This window comes from Triturus cristatus, chromosome 10, assembly GCF_964204655.1.
Source record: "Triturus cristatus chromosome 10, aTriCri1.1, whole genome shotgun sequence".
NCBI classification, from domain to species: domain Eukaryota; kingdom Metazoa; phylum Chordata; class Amphibia; order Caudata; family Salamandridae; genus Triturus; species Triturus cristatus.
Genome location: NC_140593.1, coordinates 1,031,810,214 through 1,031,826,761, shown reverse-complemented (window position 1 = coordinate 1,031,826,761; position 16,548 = coordinate 1,031,810,214). Strand labels below are relative to the sequence as shown.

The following is a 16,548-nucleotide window of genomic DNA, read 5'->3' as shown; positions in this document are numbered from 1 at the left end:
AAAAATATAATAGTGAAGACTCAGATATATGTTATTTTAAAAATAACATGTCTCTGAGTCTTTTTTAACATTTTTCAGCCCAGAAAATGCAATCATAGAACCTATGTTTAAAGAAAGACTCAGAGTAATTTTGAATATTTATTTATTTTTATCAACTTTATTACACATTGCATTGTGTGGTTTACTAGGATATACATTTGATTTGGTGATTTTAGGAGAAATATGATAGATCTGCTTTATATATTGATACGCTCACCCCTTGATAAAGTCAATAGGCACACATTTCATATTTTGGTATTTTGACTCTTTGACAAAGTCAGTAAGTCTGCTGAGTGCAAGTGCGAGACCAATAGCGCGCTGTGGATGCCTGATGGCCGTGCATTGCGGGAGGTAGGGCACTTACGGGGGGGGGCTGCAGGCCAGGTCCTACCCCCAAACCCATTCTGCTGATGGCCATGTGTCGCGCAGCGTGGGGTTGGTTGCCTGCGAGGGGTAAAACGCAGGGACTGGACGCAGGCATGGGGTTGGCATTACTTATGGTAATGAAATATCACTTTGAGTTAAAACAAACTCGAAATTTGCCGAAAAGACATAGGTTAAAGTGACTTTATAGTTAGTTATGGTAATAGTATCTTACTTTGCATTAAAAATACCTTAGAAATTAACTAAAAAAAACAAAGGTTAAAGGGATGTTGCAGTTACATAGGGTAATATTATCTTACTTTGCATTGGAAGTACCTTAGAAATTCAGTGAAAAAACAATTGTTAAAGAAACGTTATACTTAAGTCAAAATGTTAGTTAAATTATACTGTTTTAAACTAGTAAAATCACTGAAATTCACCAGTTATATTATTGCAAGTAACTCTATGGTGTGCCGTAAAGAAACTATATTTTTTGCCCTAGCCTTGCACAGTGTTGTCATCAATGATGCAAAATGTATCATGCATTGTAATTTGAGAAGTGTTGAGCCAAAGTAAAAAAGGTCCGATTTGAAAGGCGTCGAATAAAGAAGCGTTTTAAACTATGTTCGATTAGGGCACTCTTTTCTGTAATACATTTAAAAAAGGTATACATAATGTTATTAGAAAATACAAGTCCTATCAAATCCCATCAGTAAAACCCTATTAGTCCTAAAATAATTACTCTCAAAGTTGGCTAGATCAGCCATATTCTAAATTCAAGACCCATGCACAATTTGATCTACTCTTACTTGATTATTTCGGTATATGATTCTAAGTGAAAATTATTGTTTGCATATTATTGCTTTTTAATAAGTAATTCCAGCTCTAATGAATACTTCATCCAATAAATTTGCCACAAATGTGCATTGTACGTACAACTTGTTTAGCAAAGCATTCAACATTTGCTTGACGTTATTGTAAATCTAGCTCAAAACTGCAAGTGGAAATAAACAGCACGCTTGCAATTGCACTGCCAACACCAGTCCAAATCAAAACAACTGAATTTTGCCTACTCGCTAGTGATTAAATATTGGCTCAACAAATATGGGAGGGCACGTATTTAACAAAGTAGGGGAAATACAGGCAGAGCTACATATTCTAATCACAAACAATAAGTGGAGTAGGCCTAGGAAGCTACAGCAGATGCAGGGTTTCAGGCATACTCCTGGAAAGGTCTTATGACTTTCCATGCAGGTTCCTATTCCCTCTGTGAAGAGTTCACCATAGTGGAAAACTGTGTGTGGTAAATAGCCGACCTTTTCCAGGGTGAAAAGATGAAGGATCAGAGACTGGACGTATTCACATACATCCATATTTGTGGTTGTTCTCAAACTTTTAAGGCACACCATGTGTTGAAATGCCCACTTCCCATCCGTGGAGTGGGATTTAGGCCTGTGGTGCACTTTGCACTTGTAGCAGAAATTTCTGCTGCTGTAAATGGATTTTTGCCAGCCAAGAATTCCTGGTTTGAGTAAGAAGGTAAATTCAGTCATAAATCCCTTTGTCAATATGCCCCGATGTGTTCAACTGAAGAAAGAGTCAGATTTCCACCATGTTATCTTACTACATGAAACAGTTACCTACATAAATCAAGATCCCCATTCTATTAATCCAATCTCTCCTATTTCATTAAGACAATAAAATGGCTTTATTTAAAAAAAAACTTTATTGAAATGGCAATCCACATCCAATATACAAAAGGAGGTACATCGCATCATACGTCAAGGGGGGCCTACACCACCCCACATTGTATTACTAGTAGTGCAGTACACCCCTCACAATAAGGCCAGCATCCCTCCAACCAAGTTGCAAACTCAATTCTAGCCAAATAAGTGGGTAATTTTAGAACACATCCGTGCAATTGGTGGAAGGCCCTTTGGTCATGAAGAACAAACACCCTCTTCCTCTCCCCGAACCCTGTGGTACCTACGTCCCTCCTATTCCGTTTCATGGGCAGCACCAGTTTCTGCGAACTGAGGCGACCAATTGACTGATTGAGTTGGGGCACCATGTGGGCCAGCACCCCCTCTTTCACCACACTTTGCGGGCTCCAACCTGGCCTGTCATGACCAAGCTCCATCACCTGGTGGCCTCCTGCAGCCGGAAATCGCCCTTAGGTCAGTGCACAGGGCAACTAATCTGATTCACCATCTTCTTCCCCATCCTCTCCGGCCCTCGTCGCATCTGTCAATGCCTCCAATGCCCGTACAAAATCCGTAGGCCTGCTACCCTGGAGTGCCTTTCTCAATAACATGCGCCCCTCCCAGCCTGCCCATTGTTATCTGCCACTATGCCAGAACCTAGGCCAGATCAATGAATCTGGACGTTACTTTATATATAGTCAGACATGCAAAGATCCCCAGCAAACATAGCCTAGGGGAGAGGTCCAATGTGCGCTCCATGATCTCAGCCACTAAGTGCAACACCTTGGACCAATAAGAGGTCAGGTGGACACAGTTACACAGCATGTGGGGCTGACTGCCATCCTCCGCATGGCACCAAGGACACTCATGCACTGTAAGTAGGAAGTAGGTGTTTAGCTTTTGGGGCTAAGATATGCCCAATGAAGAATATAATAGCGATTGATCTTGAAACAGGCATTGTGGGACACCCTAGGTGAAGCTTCCCTCACTTTGAGCCAGTCGCCATCTGACAAAGGAGACCCCAAATCAGTCTCCCAGGTCTCTTGCAGGTGAGTGAGAAGTCGGTACCTCCGGTTGCAATTTCTGTACATCAACGGAGTACCGACGGAGAGGTGAGTGTATCGATGCGATTATTAGTGAGTGCTTGTCTGATGATTTGGCTCAAGTATTTTGTAATTGTCGCTGTGCTTAGTCATGGCGTGGTTTTCTTGTGATGGAATTCTTGGCTCGAACTTGGGTTCATAATTCTTAGTCACCTAACTTTTTTCGTTCCTGACCACTTTTATAATATCAATGAGTGGTTATTGTATGTATACCTTCTGGATGTAAAGAGAGTGACATTTGTATTACACCACATGTAATTTTCATTTTGTTCTTAGTCTGTTGGTCATTACTGATATTTTTCACATTTCCTGGCACCATTGAGCAAGCAAATCGTACTTATTGGTTCATACTTGCTTATCTTTACAGAGCGGGGCTCCCTTCCCTGAGTTGTAACCAGGTTGAGGTGGGCCAGCATTAACTGGTTTGGTCTTTTTATCAAACTTTATTTGCACGTGTGTAACACTTTCTAGCAGCAGCTTTGTTTTTTGGTCCTGATGAAAGCCATACATACTTTTTAGATGGTCATTGGCTGAAACATGTTGACCTTTGTCATCAAGCAGTCTTCAATAGTAACTGCTTTGCACTGTTTCTGGCAGGGCTAATGAGTCAATAAATATAATTTTTCAATAGCGCTAGCCAGTTTTAGATCACACTTTACACATTTTTGTATTTCTTTGCGCTGCGCCCTTATCTCACATCAGTGCTCATCTTTGGGATCTGAGTATCCTAAAATTCTATAAAACATCCCTTAGCTCCTACTTCTCAGTGCGGTGGTTGTAGCCCTCAGTGGGACTAGGTTTTCCCACTCAGAGGAGAAAGCCCAAATGATGAAGCATGTCACCTTCGGGTGAGTGAGGGCATTCATCCTAAAAGGGATTCCTTTCTTTCCTGATTAGATTACTGTCATTTCAGACACAGCTTGTTTTTAGTATTTCTCCTTTCATGCTTTAGTTCTAAAGTTGCTCAGACCCGAGAGTTTATTTGTGTGTTGCATATTACGTATTGGGGAAAAAACTTCTCGCAGGTCTTAAAATTAGTTCCCTTGGACCCCCTTTATCTATTTTGTGTGTTATACAGAGTGAGAAGCAAAACCATGTCTGCTCATAGTATTTCATAAAGCCTGTTAGCAGCTGCCGAGTGGCAGTGCCATCACAAAGAAATTGCCAACTATGTTGTGTTGGGGGTTCAGAAGCCGGCCGGCCCTCTAGTCCTCGCACAGCTGCAGTGAGAGTCCCATGCAGCAGAAACTGTCCCGTTGGGAGGTCAAAGTCGTCCAAGATGTCCTCGAAGGAGTGCAACTCTCCATCTGCATAAAACGCCCTTACTATGTCTACACCCGCTGCCACTCTTGCAGGCACCCACACTCAATCCCCCTACTCGCAGAAGAAGTCCTTGAAGTGGCAGCTACAGGAAATAGGGAGCACAGGTCTGTGTCTGGTGGAGCACCCATAGCCAACAGTGCCGGTATATCGTTAGGTTCTGCCGCAGTAGATGTTGCCTTTTGAGTCACAGAACAGAGTCTGGAGAAGGGCCTGGTCAGGTGCATCCGGGAGGCATGCTGCCTCCATGTGCACCAGCCCCCAAAACTACCCCAAACACTATTACAGTTAGGCCACCAGTTAATAAGACCCGAAGTTAGGGGCACCCAACCCCTATGTGCAGTTTCACACTGCAGTGTTGCCAATTTCAGTTGCTGGCGTCCCTTGCTCCGAATGAGGTCAATCAGGATTGTGTCCAGTTCCCAAAAGACTCCTCTGGGTACAAGCACTGGAAGTACAGTTGAGAAATAAAGCAGACAGGGCAAGGCGATCATTTTAGATATCTCTATTCGACCAGCCACTGAGATTGGAAGCAAATGCCAGATTCCTGTGCTAGCCGAAATGCTGCCACAGCTGATCCCACATTATCTTCAAATAATTCAGGGACAGTTCAATGCACGCAGATCCCCAGGTATTGCACTGCTCCCTGTTTCCAGGGCATGCTACACACATTTTTGGGTTCGCACAGATCTGCTCGGGCCGGGAATAAGCTGGGCTTGTGCCAGTTGATGCGCAGGTCGGAGGACTCCCCAAACCCGTGGGGATTTGCACTGCTCTCTCAGGGTCTGTACGCAAGTCCTCAAGAAAGAGATCCATCTCATGGGTGTACAGGGAAATATACTAAGTTACCAACAAGACAGAATACCAGTGTAGAGCACACCAGTATGGTACCTGCATGGCAGTGTCTCCACCGCGAAAGGGGACATTGGGCAACCCTGCAGAATTCCCCTCTCCACTGTATATTGCTCTGAGATAGTTGTCCCCTTGCAGACCTGTGCTGTAGCAGATATACAAACCTAGCTAGTCCATTACATTAAACTATGCCCCAATCCCAGCCGGAGCATGGCAGCTCAAAGATAGTCCCATTCCAGGCTATCAAAAGCCTTTTTGATGTCAACGAACCAACAGCCTGTCCACTCTGGGAGAAGGGGGTCACCCCTCAAGATAGTCAACAATTCTCCAGATGTTGGCAGCCGTATTACAGCCAGGGATGAACCCCAAATGGTCAGTGTAGATCTGGCCCAGCATATGAGGCAGCAATCGCTGAGCCAGGATGCTACTGAGGTTCTTGAAATCGACATTTAACATCGATAACAGTCTATACGCTATCACATCAGAGCCGGCTTCCCAGCAGGGGAACAATGAGGGCCTCTCTCAAACTGGGGGCAGGAACCGAGTCTCTAACGCCTACTGGAACATGGTAGCCAGGCGGGGGGGGGGGTGAATTTCAATGTAGGCCATATAAAACTTCACTGGAATCCCATCCGTCCCCTGAATCTTGCCCCGGGCCATCAATCATATCTCTGCTCTAATCTCCTCCACCGATATCTCCATACCCAAGTCCTCAGCCTCCTCCGGTGGGAGTTGGTGCAACTGGAGATTCTCCAGTAAACTCTGAATACAGGGTCCCAGAACTCTGCCATTGCTGGCATATAACCTAGCATAAGAAACAACAAAGACGTGATTAATGTCATCCTGCCTAGAGCCTATCCCTCGCAGTCTCACCTAACTCCAGGTTCGGAGCTCCATGCATGGCAGGGTTGGCCAGCCACGCCAATACAGAACCAGTCTTATCCCTCTCATTGTGTGCACAAATCATATACTACCTGTAATCAAGACAGCAGAGACGCGCCACTTGTTCTACCACCTTTTCTTTGGCCTCCAGTAAGGCCTGCTGGAGGTCTAGGTGCTCAGGTTGTAGTTGCTCCAACTCTTAGAGCAATTGCTCATATGTAGAAATCTCCGTCAGTAGGGTACGTCAAACTCCAGCTGACTCCAATAAACACTGGCCTTGGATGCCTACCTTAAAGGCCTCCCATTCTGTGAGCGCCAAAGGTGCAGAAACCTTATTTTCTGCAAAATACTGTTGGATCCCCTCCCGAATAGTTTTCCGGAACATCAGATACTTCAAACTGACGGCCTTCAGGCATCAGTTTGGGATGCAATTAAGCATGCTGCCCCATTACATAGATGAAAAAGAGGGTTCTGATCAGAGATGGTACTAGACAAGTACTCCACTCCTGAGATCACATTTGGTATATTGGGCGAGCACAGGAAAGTATCCAAATGAACATGCAGTGCCTGTACAGCGGATGTTAGGAGTAATCCCGTTCTCACGGATATTGATGGCACAACCAATCTCCTAGTCCCCTGTGACATAGCCAGTCGAACAACTTCCCGGTCAGTTGGATAGCAGGGCGGTCCTGCAGTGCAGGATGTGATCTATCGCAGTCCACATCAGCTACACAATTTAAGGCGCCACCGATGATAAGGATCTGGGCCATTATAGGAACTAGCATATGGAGAAGCTGCCTGGTCTCTATTAGAGGCATAGATATTGACATTGGAGACATCTCGACCGGCCAATCAGGCACGTTACAATAGAGTATCCCTCTTCCACATCCACCTTCTCACTAGTGACCAGAAAGTAAACACCCAGCTCCACCCAGATGTTTCCCTCCAGCAAAGGCCGAGAACATAGTACAAATGGCATGGCCCAGCCACCTTTTACATTAGGCGGTTCCCTCCCGCGCATTTAAATGTTTTCTGTAGTAACGCTATATGGAGCCCAGGTGGCTTTAGATATGCCAGGATTTTGTAGAGCTTAGTCATATTATTCAAGCCACGCACATTCCGGGAGATTTTTGTGTAATTATCAGTGCTACCCCCATCAATAGTCCTCAGAGACCCACCGTGTGCGGAGAAAGGACAATGCCAAGTCACACTTCAGCAGAATCCAGAGGGGAGGCAGATATCCCAAAAATGAACACCCCAAGATTCCCACCCCAGAATAGCAAGGCAATACCCCCCTGTCTAAACAAAAACACACAAAAGAAGCAATCACTAAGGCATAGAAACCACCTACTCTTAGTGATGTTAAAATCTTCTCAAAAATTTTGGCCATGAGATTAAATGGTATTTTGGAAAAAACTATCCATCCGTGTCAACATGGGTTTATTGTGGGCCGGGGAACCACGCAACATATAAGGCGAATGATCACCCTTTTTGATGTAACAGAGATCTCAGGGGACCCTATGTCTGTGTTGTTATTAGATGCTGAAAAGGCATTCGATAGGGTCTCCTGGGATTTTCTTTGGGAGGCCATGAGGTGGTTCGGGTTGGGAGAAGGATTTATTAAATCTGTTCAAGTATTATATTTGGCCCCAACAGCTCGGCTGAAGATTAATGGCAACTATACATCCCCATTTTATATACAGAGGCGGACCCGGCAGGGTTGTCCCTTTTCTCCATTGCTGTTTGCCATCTATATTGATCCCCTGCTACGGTTATTTGAGGCTAATAGTGGAATTCGACCAGTTGTGTGCCAGGGGATAGAAACTAAAGTTCTTGCATACGCTGATGACGTGGCTATTACTACTACGGATCCGCAACTGGCTCTGGAAAGGGTTGAGTCAATCTCAAGTGAGTTTGGTATTTTTACAGGATATGCATTAAATAAAACTAAGACTCAAGTTATTAAGAATCGTTTTATTAATTTTGAAGATACCCGTGCTGTTGATTCAGCAGAGTATTTGGGGATACGAGTCACCTCAGATCTTGGGAAATTGGTTGCCGTTAATATGGAGCCAGTAATTAGTAAAGCGAGGGCGGATTTTGATAGATTAAATAATCTCCATCTCTCTCTTGTGGGACGGTGTAATCTCATTAAGATGTTATTTTTACCAAAAGTATTGTATTTGTTTAGGTCAATTCCCTTAGAATTTCAAAAATCTTGGTTTATTATTTTAGAAGGTTTAGTTAATAGATTTATTTGGGCACATGGGAAATCTAGGCGGGCTCTTCGGTTTATGTGTTTATTACGGGAGAAAGGAGGATTTTCGGTGCCGGATTTTCGTAGCTATTATTGGGCAGCAGCTCTGCAATCTATGAGGATATTGGTAGGGTCGTGTTCCGGGGAAATGGAAAGGGAAAACGATCTCCCGGATGTTTACAGACTATTATTGGGCCAAAATGCTGAATATTGTTTTTTTAAAATTTACAGAATTTAGGGGCATATCAACAAGGGCTTTATCTCTGCTTTTTTGGCTTTAAAAGCCAAAAAAGGAGAGATAAAACTAGTGCCCTATCAACAACAGGGTGCTAACATGCAAATTTGCATGTTAGCACCCTTTTACTCTACGCTTCCCCTTGCATCTCTAATGAGATGCAAAGGGGGCGTTCCAGAGTAAAATAATAGGAGAAATGTCGCTAAGCGACATTTCTCCTATTATCAAGAATGTCGCTAACCCTGTTAGAGACAAAAAAAGCAGCGCTAACCACGGTTAACGCTGCTTTTTTACGTCTGGTATTTTTCTGACTTAGCCATGATATCCTATGGGAGGAGGATATCATGGCTAAGTTTGTCTATCCCTATGAACAAGGTAACGTGAGATTATCGCTGGGTTTCCAGCGATAATCTCACGTTAGCCTGTTAGCGTGAGGATTTTTATCGCTATTGAGATAAGCGTTGCCAATAGCACGCTATCTCAGCGATAAAAATTCACGCTAGCCGGCGATAATTATCCTAGCGCTAAGTGCGCTTAGAGATAATTATCGCCAGTTGTTGTTGATATGCCCCCCAGTTATTACAAATGCACAAAATTTAAGACGTTGATAGCTGCTTTTAAGATTTGGGGGGGGGGGCTAAAGAAAAAGATTGGATTAGGAAGGCTCAATTTTTACACAGTTTTGTTTAAAAATCCAATGCTTCCCGGGGTATTCTCGGATGAAACTATGGCTGGTTGGGCTAGTAAGGGTATTCGTAAGGCTGGGGATATAATAGAAAAACAAGGTTTTCGTCAATTTAAAGATATACAGAAGGACTTTGGGTTGGAAAGTTGTCATTTTTTTAAGTATTTACAACTTCGTAGTTTTTTCTGTAAGAAAATTGGTGGGGCATGGGGGTTCGCTAGTAATTGCATAATTGATATAATGCAAAGGGGTGCTAAGGGACGATTAAGTTAATCTATGCAGAATTGATTAATTTGAAACAAGACAATTTAATTAAACACGAGGGTAAGTGGGGTGAGCGAGTGGGGGCTGCCCCCGGAACAGTTGTGAAATCTTTAAAGATGGCTCAGTCAGTCCTATTTTTGGCTGGGCTTGAGGTACAACATTTTAAAACTGTTTTCTCTTTATATTATACCCCGGCCAAAATAGCATAATGGGGTGGCTCTCAGGGACTTCATGCCCACGGTGTGGGGGACTGGAAGCGGATCTGGTGCACATGTTTGCTTCTTGTCCGCGGTTGCAGGCATTGTTGGATTCAATTATGGAAATTTTAGATCATATACTTGGGGTAAAAACAATACTAACCTATGAAACTATTTTGTTAGGATTAAGTTCCTCAAATCAGGATAAGAGGGCTTATCAATTTATTTTTGTTGCTATGGCGGTGTTAAGGATAAACATTGCCTCTGCCTGGTTAGATCCCCTTCCCCCTACATTTCAACAATGGTTAGCTCGTTTACTTTCTATATATACAATAGAAATCAAAATACTTTTATCTATTTTGTTTGGGAAGATTATGATGGTTGATAAGAATTGTGTATCAGGTTTTCTTTAATGTTTCATAGGAGTGCCTTTTGTGTTTTCTTTCCCTTATGTTCCCTCTTCCTGTTTTTTTTTGCTGTTACTTGCACGCTTTTTGTTTTTTAAGATCTGCTATTTGCCTCAAGTAGCATAATATTTTGTGGATATTTGTTTGCTCTATGATATTATGTATCTGCACTGATCTCTCATGGTTGTAATGGGGGATAAAATCTTAATAAAGATATTTAAAAAAAAAAAAAAGAAACCACCTACTCAGCAATGTATGGGGCAAAAGCAGTAAGACGCAGTCCCCAATGAAAGAGGGGAGTCCCAGCAGAGCAACTCACCATCCAACCAAATACCCTCAGAGAACCTACACCCCTATTGCATGCACCCCTCAGGCAACTGCCCACTCTGAACAAGGAAGACAGTCGTCCCCCAAAACTACCCCTTTTCCTCCCACTGTAACACAAGGCCAAGGTGAGGACAGTCTCGCAGAGTCTAAAGTTGTGAGCTTTGCAGCCAGATCTACTGCGCCGTGATGATCACGCTGAAGCTAAGTCACTGTAGGTGGGCATTTAGCACAGGGTCAAGTCTGGGACGTTGTGCACCGCCTACCAGTGGCTTTAGCTCCAGCCAGTTCCAGACCTCCTGGAGGTCCGAGAAAAATTTAATTTCTTGAGCAGTGACTTATTGAACTCTGGCTGGGTACAGCATGGCAAATCTAATGCCCAAGTCAGTAAGCTTACACTTGGCCTCCGTACACAAGGCCCTCGGTCTCTGAACTGCCAGGGTAAAGTCAGGGAAAATCATAACTTTATCTTTTTCAATTTTTAGCACAACAATCCCCCTAGCACATTCCGAAATGTGTTCGCAATTCAGAAAATGGAGGAGGTGTGCAACCGTTGGCCTAGGTGCCCCATCCTGGTGCGCTGGGGGCTCCGGCACTCAATGTGCCCGATCCAGGGTAAAGAAAGGGGAACAGGCCCTTCAAGGACACCACTCACCTGAGCCAGTCCTCCAGGAATGTTACCATGTCTGTTCCTCCCACACGCTCAGTGAGTCCCACTGCTCATATATTATTCCTGTGGGCACGCCCCTCAGAGTCTTCTGCTTGGGCCTCCAAGACCCAGATCCATTCCAGTACCCCCATCAGTTTTATTCTTCAGATCTCCAGTGGCCTGACACCGCCTGGTCGCAGTGGGATGGTGCACAGTGGGCACACTGAATCTCTTCCCTCTGGAGCAGAGTGACAAACACAGTGCAGTAGAGTCCCTCAAGGGATCTCCAAAGGGTCCGCTCACTGCCTTTGCCGGTGAGAGAGCCCCAAACCTCTCACCAAATACAGCACAGAAGGGGTGAGAGCTCCCATGTACAAAACAGTAGCAGGCAGTGTCAGAAGCCGAGTGAATGAGGTCCCAGTACTTGGTTGCCCTTGCAGACTTCATATATAGCAGGTGGAAACCCTGCTCATAATGTAGGAGGATGGCCCAACAGTGCCCAGGGATAGCGAAAGTCTCAGGGAGGTCACAATAAGCACCAGGCCTCAGTCCCTGCCAACAGGCAGGTAGTACTGCGTCCTCGCCAGCTGCACAGGCAAAACTGCTTCACTGTATCTCCAAGGCCGGTGTCTTTCCACACCCACCAGCTTCAACAGCACTCCACAGCCATCAGTGGGGAAGCAAGGGCCCCCCCAGCTGCACAGGCCTTCCTACGTAGATCAGCACTTAGGTTGCAGGCCATTGCTGCACTCTCAGGCCTCAGACACTCGATCCACTGATCCCACAAGGCATCCCACAAGCTTCAACCCTACGGCCAGGGATCCGAGGAAAGCACCAGGAGGTGCCAGCTGTTAAGCAGCACGTACAACCCCCGTCAGCCTCTCCAGGTGATCTCTGCTGCTCTCCATTGCTCCAGCTCGAGCCGCCCACCTCCTCCTCTGAATTACCTCCTCGGGCTCTGTTTCTTACCCTGCAGGATGCCCCCAGTTGGGCAAGGGTCAGGGGCCATTTCTCTCTCCACCCCCAATGCAACACGAGCCGGTCACCTGCGGCTAAATCAGGTTCTTTGGTCCACGCCCCAGTGGCCACTAAGTCCGGTCACCACCATCTTGTATGCGGCCTTGAGTGCAGAGCTAACCCGGTTAGCAGTGAGTGCCAGAGAATACAAGATCGCACCTTCTGTGTCTCTCAGGGGGTAGGGGCAGGGATATCAGATGCCGCCCAACCCCTCCAAGCAACAAGAGCTCCAAATGTCATCAGAATAGGGCCAGATGAGAGAGCACTGCCGGGAGCGCCATAATCCATCTCAGCCCATCTGTGTCAGGTCAAGCCCCACTCAATAAAATCGTTTATTTTACTAAGCCAAGAAAGTTAACAAATGTTTCAATAGGCAGTGGCTATGGAACCTATCTCCTCAATTAAGACAGACAATAAATTATACTTTGAGCTAGCCAGTTCGAGATTTTCTATACTAAAGTAACAGTACATGTCTACCTAGTGAGTTAGAAGACTCCTCAAAGAGATAAATACATAAGTAAAGTAAGTTAATGGTTAGCCTTGCTGTCTCCTATCTGTCAGTTATAGTAATTGTATAGCCTTTAATGGGTGAATAGGGTGACTTAATCCATATGGAGTGAAGTCTTTGCCCTACAGGTTGTGTATAGATCTCAGTAGTCTGGACAGACCCATTGAACTATTTAAACAAGTCAGCACAGGATGTTTTCCTGAATGACAGTTATTTCCATGTGACGGACATTCCCCACATGCACTGCTCACTGACCCAAAATGTTTCATTCAGTGTTTCAATCCCTGCAATAATCCTACTATTTCTATAACCCGTGGCCTTTGTTCTGCTAGAGCCTCAAAATTGAAATTCTAACCAAAACCTAACCTCTATGAGGGCTTTGTGAGTTAGACACATTCTTCTGGTTTTTGCATGCAACCTGTAGGCCACATGATAACATGTAAAAAAGAGAGAGAGACCCCATGTTGCAGCCAAGGGAGTAGGGTACGCTTAACAAGTAAAAACAAATATTCCCTTGGGTTGTGGAAAGAACAGGGACAGGATACAAGGTTCAACTCACAACTAAGTCGTACCTCACAGGGCGCACAATAATGCACCTCATCAAGGAAAATCCCACCTCATATTTAAATCAATTGCTAAAAAGCACTGAAGTTATTACAAAAATCTTTTTATTATTGAAAAAACTGGTTACAATGTTAAAATTTCAATACACATCCTATATATCACAATTTTATGCAAAACAATTCATAAAAACAATTCATGAAGAATCACAAATTACATATAATACAATCAGTTTACACGATATATAATGACATGAAAAGAGAACAGGGATTAGACAGTATACTTTGTCTTTCAAAGAAACATATCCTATGGGACAGTTTAAAATCCTGGCCTGGGTACACTCGTTATTTTTTTATCTGCAGGTCCAAATTTTCCCTTGGATTATGTTCAGTGATGCGTCGATGCGTTTCGATGGGTTTGATTATTATTGCATCTTTTTCAAGACAATAGTTAATTTGTTTATCTCTATGTTCCTTATTGTATAGCTTGGTTTACATGCCCTGTATAAAACAAGTATGTATAAAGAATGTTTAAATTACACCAAAATGCTAATTACTATGGCAGACACAATCTACAAAAAACCCTTATACTTTCTTATGTTTTGCTTTGTTAGGCACATCTTTAAAAACCAATTAAACACCATTTTGTTAAAAAACAGAATGATTCTACGAGATTCTTGCATATAGGCAATAAAACAAATCAAATTTCACCATTTATAAATACACTGTGCCTATATTTATAAAATATGCAATTCATTAAAAGTTCATGGATCACAATTCTATACCATCATAGTCGAATCAAACCTAAATCCTTACTAAATCATTATATGGGTCAGACCAAAAACTACACATACAGTCACTTATTCCCTTGCAAGAAGGTCAACTTGTCCCCCAATCTTGCAGCGTTTAGTTCATTACCTCTTGAGTCAAAAGTATAGGTGCGTTCAGTTCTTCTACTGATTAAATCTGTTTTCTGTTTGACTTTTCGTCAGTTAATGCAGATACTCTGAAAGAATTTAATAGGGCACAAAGTAAGCAGAGTAATTCTAATACTTTGGCTATTTGCCTTACTCGAGGATCATGGGGGCTAATTATTGCTATATCACCTGCTTAGTGTGATCGATGTACTTATATGTTCTAGCTCTTCTTATGGCCAACCCTAGGCGTCACTTGAATTTCCTGCCGATTGGCTACTATATTTAAGTGCCTGGAAAGAGAAGGGGACTATTACTTTTAACCATCAACTCAATAGGGTCCCTCCATTTCTGCTCATAACAGCGCAGTACCCTCAGCCCATGTCATACCTTATTTACATATTCACTTTCTTGTGCGCTCTCCCGTCTCCGTTCGTTCACGAGAGTAGAGGTTTTTTTTTTTGATTCTACACCTCCTCTCACTTGTTGCACTAGAGGACAAATAAAAAGGCCCATTATATGTAATAGTGTAAACAACATTTCTACAGTCTTTTATGCTAGTAGTAGATAGCGGTAGGCTAACAGGGAACTACTACTAGCATAAAATACTGTAGAAAGTTTGTTCACAGCATTAAATATAATGGGCCTTTTTATTTACCCTCTACTGCAGCAAGTGAGAGGAGGTGTAGAATCCCCCAAAAAAACAACCCCTTTACTCTCGCGAACTAACAGAGACGGGAGAGCGCACAAGAAAGTTAATAAGTAAATAAGGTATGACATGGGCTGAATGTACTGTGCTGTTATGAGCAGGAATGCAGGGACCCTATCGACTTAATGGTTAAAAGTAATAGTCCCCTTCTCTTTCCAGGCACTGAAATATAAAGCCACTCAGCAGGAAATTAAAGTAACGCCTCGGGTTGGCCATAAGGAAAGCTAGAACGTATAAGTACATCGATCACTCTAAGCAGTTGAGATAGCAATAATTAGCCCCCATGATCCTCGAGTAAGGAATATAGCCAAAGTATTAGAATTACTCTGCTTACTTTGTGCCCTATTAAATTCTTTCAGAGTATCTGCATTAACTGAAGAAAAGTCAAACAGAAAACACATTTAATCAGTAGAAGAACTGAACGTACCTATAAGACTTTTGACTCAAGATGTAATGAACTAAGCGCTGCAAGATTGGGGGACAAGTTGACCTTCTTGCAAGGGAATAAGTGGCTGTATGTGTAGTTTTTGGTCTGACCCATATAATGATTTAGTAAGGATTTAGGTTTGATTGAAGTAACAATATGAGATCCATTCGACAATGACTGTAGAACTGAGGCCCATGAATGTTTAATGAATTGCAAATTTTATAAATATTGGCACAGTGTATTTATAAATGGTGACATTTGATTTGTTTTATTGCCTATATGCAAGAATCTTGTAGAATCGTGTTTTTTTTAAATGGTGTTTAATTGGTTTTTAAAGATGTGCATAACAAAGCAAAACATAAGAAAGTATAGGGTTTTTGTAGATTGTGTCTGCCATAGTAATTAGCATTTTGGTGTAATTTAAACATTCTTTATACATACTTGTTTTATACAGGGAATGTAAACCAAGCTATACAATAAGGAACATAGAGATAAACAAATTAACTATTGTCTTGAAAAAGATGGAATAATAATCAAACCCATCGAAACGCGTCGACGCATCACTGATCATAATCCAAGGGAAAATTTGGACCTGCAGATAAGAAAATAACGAGTGTATCCAGGCCAGGTTTTTAAACTGTCCCATAGGATATGTATCTTTGAAAGACAAAGTATACTGTCTAACCCCGGTTCTCTTTTCATGTCATGGTATATCGTGTAAACTGATTGTATTATATGTAATTTGTGATTCTTCATGAATTATTTTTATGAATTATTTTGCATAAAATTGTGATATATAGGATGTGTATTGAAATGTTAACATTGTAACCAGTTTTTTTTAATAATAAAAGAATTTTGTAATAACTATAGTGCTATTTAGGAATTGATTCAAATATTACGTGGGATTTTCCTTGATGAGCTGTATTATTGTGCACCCTGTTAGGTAAGACTTAGTTGTGAGTTGAACCTTGTATCCTGTCCCTATTCGTTCCACAACCCAAGGGAATATTTGTTTTACTGGCCACAGGAAAAAATCATGGCTGGCCACTCAGAGATTTCATCCTTCAAATGTCAATAAATCGGGCACCATTTATTTGGGTAACACTAACCTATTATGAAAAGTGCAGCAATTT

At 42.8% G+C, this 16,548-nt stretch overlaps 1 protein-coding gene across 1 annotated transcript in view; it reads left to right on the top strand.

Moving 5' to 3' along the window:
* Nucleotides 1-16,548, top strand: part of LOC146796476 (uromodulin-like) — a 583,380-nt gene that overhangs the window by 517,219 nt on the left and 49,613 nt on the right. The window lies entirely within an intron of this gene.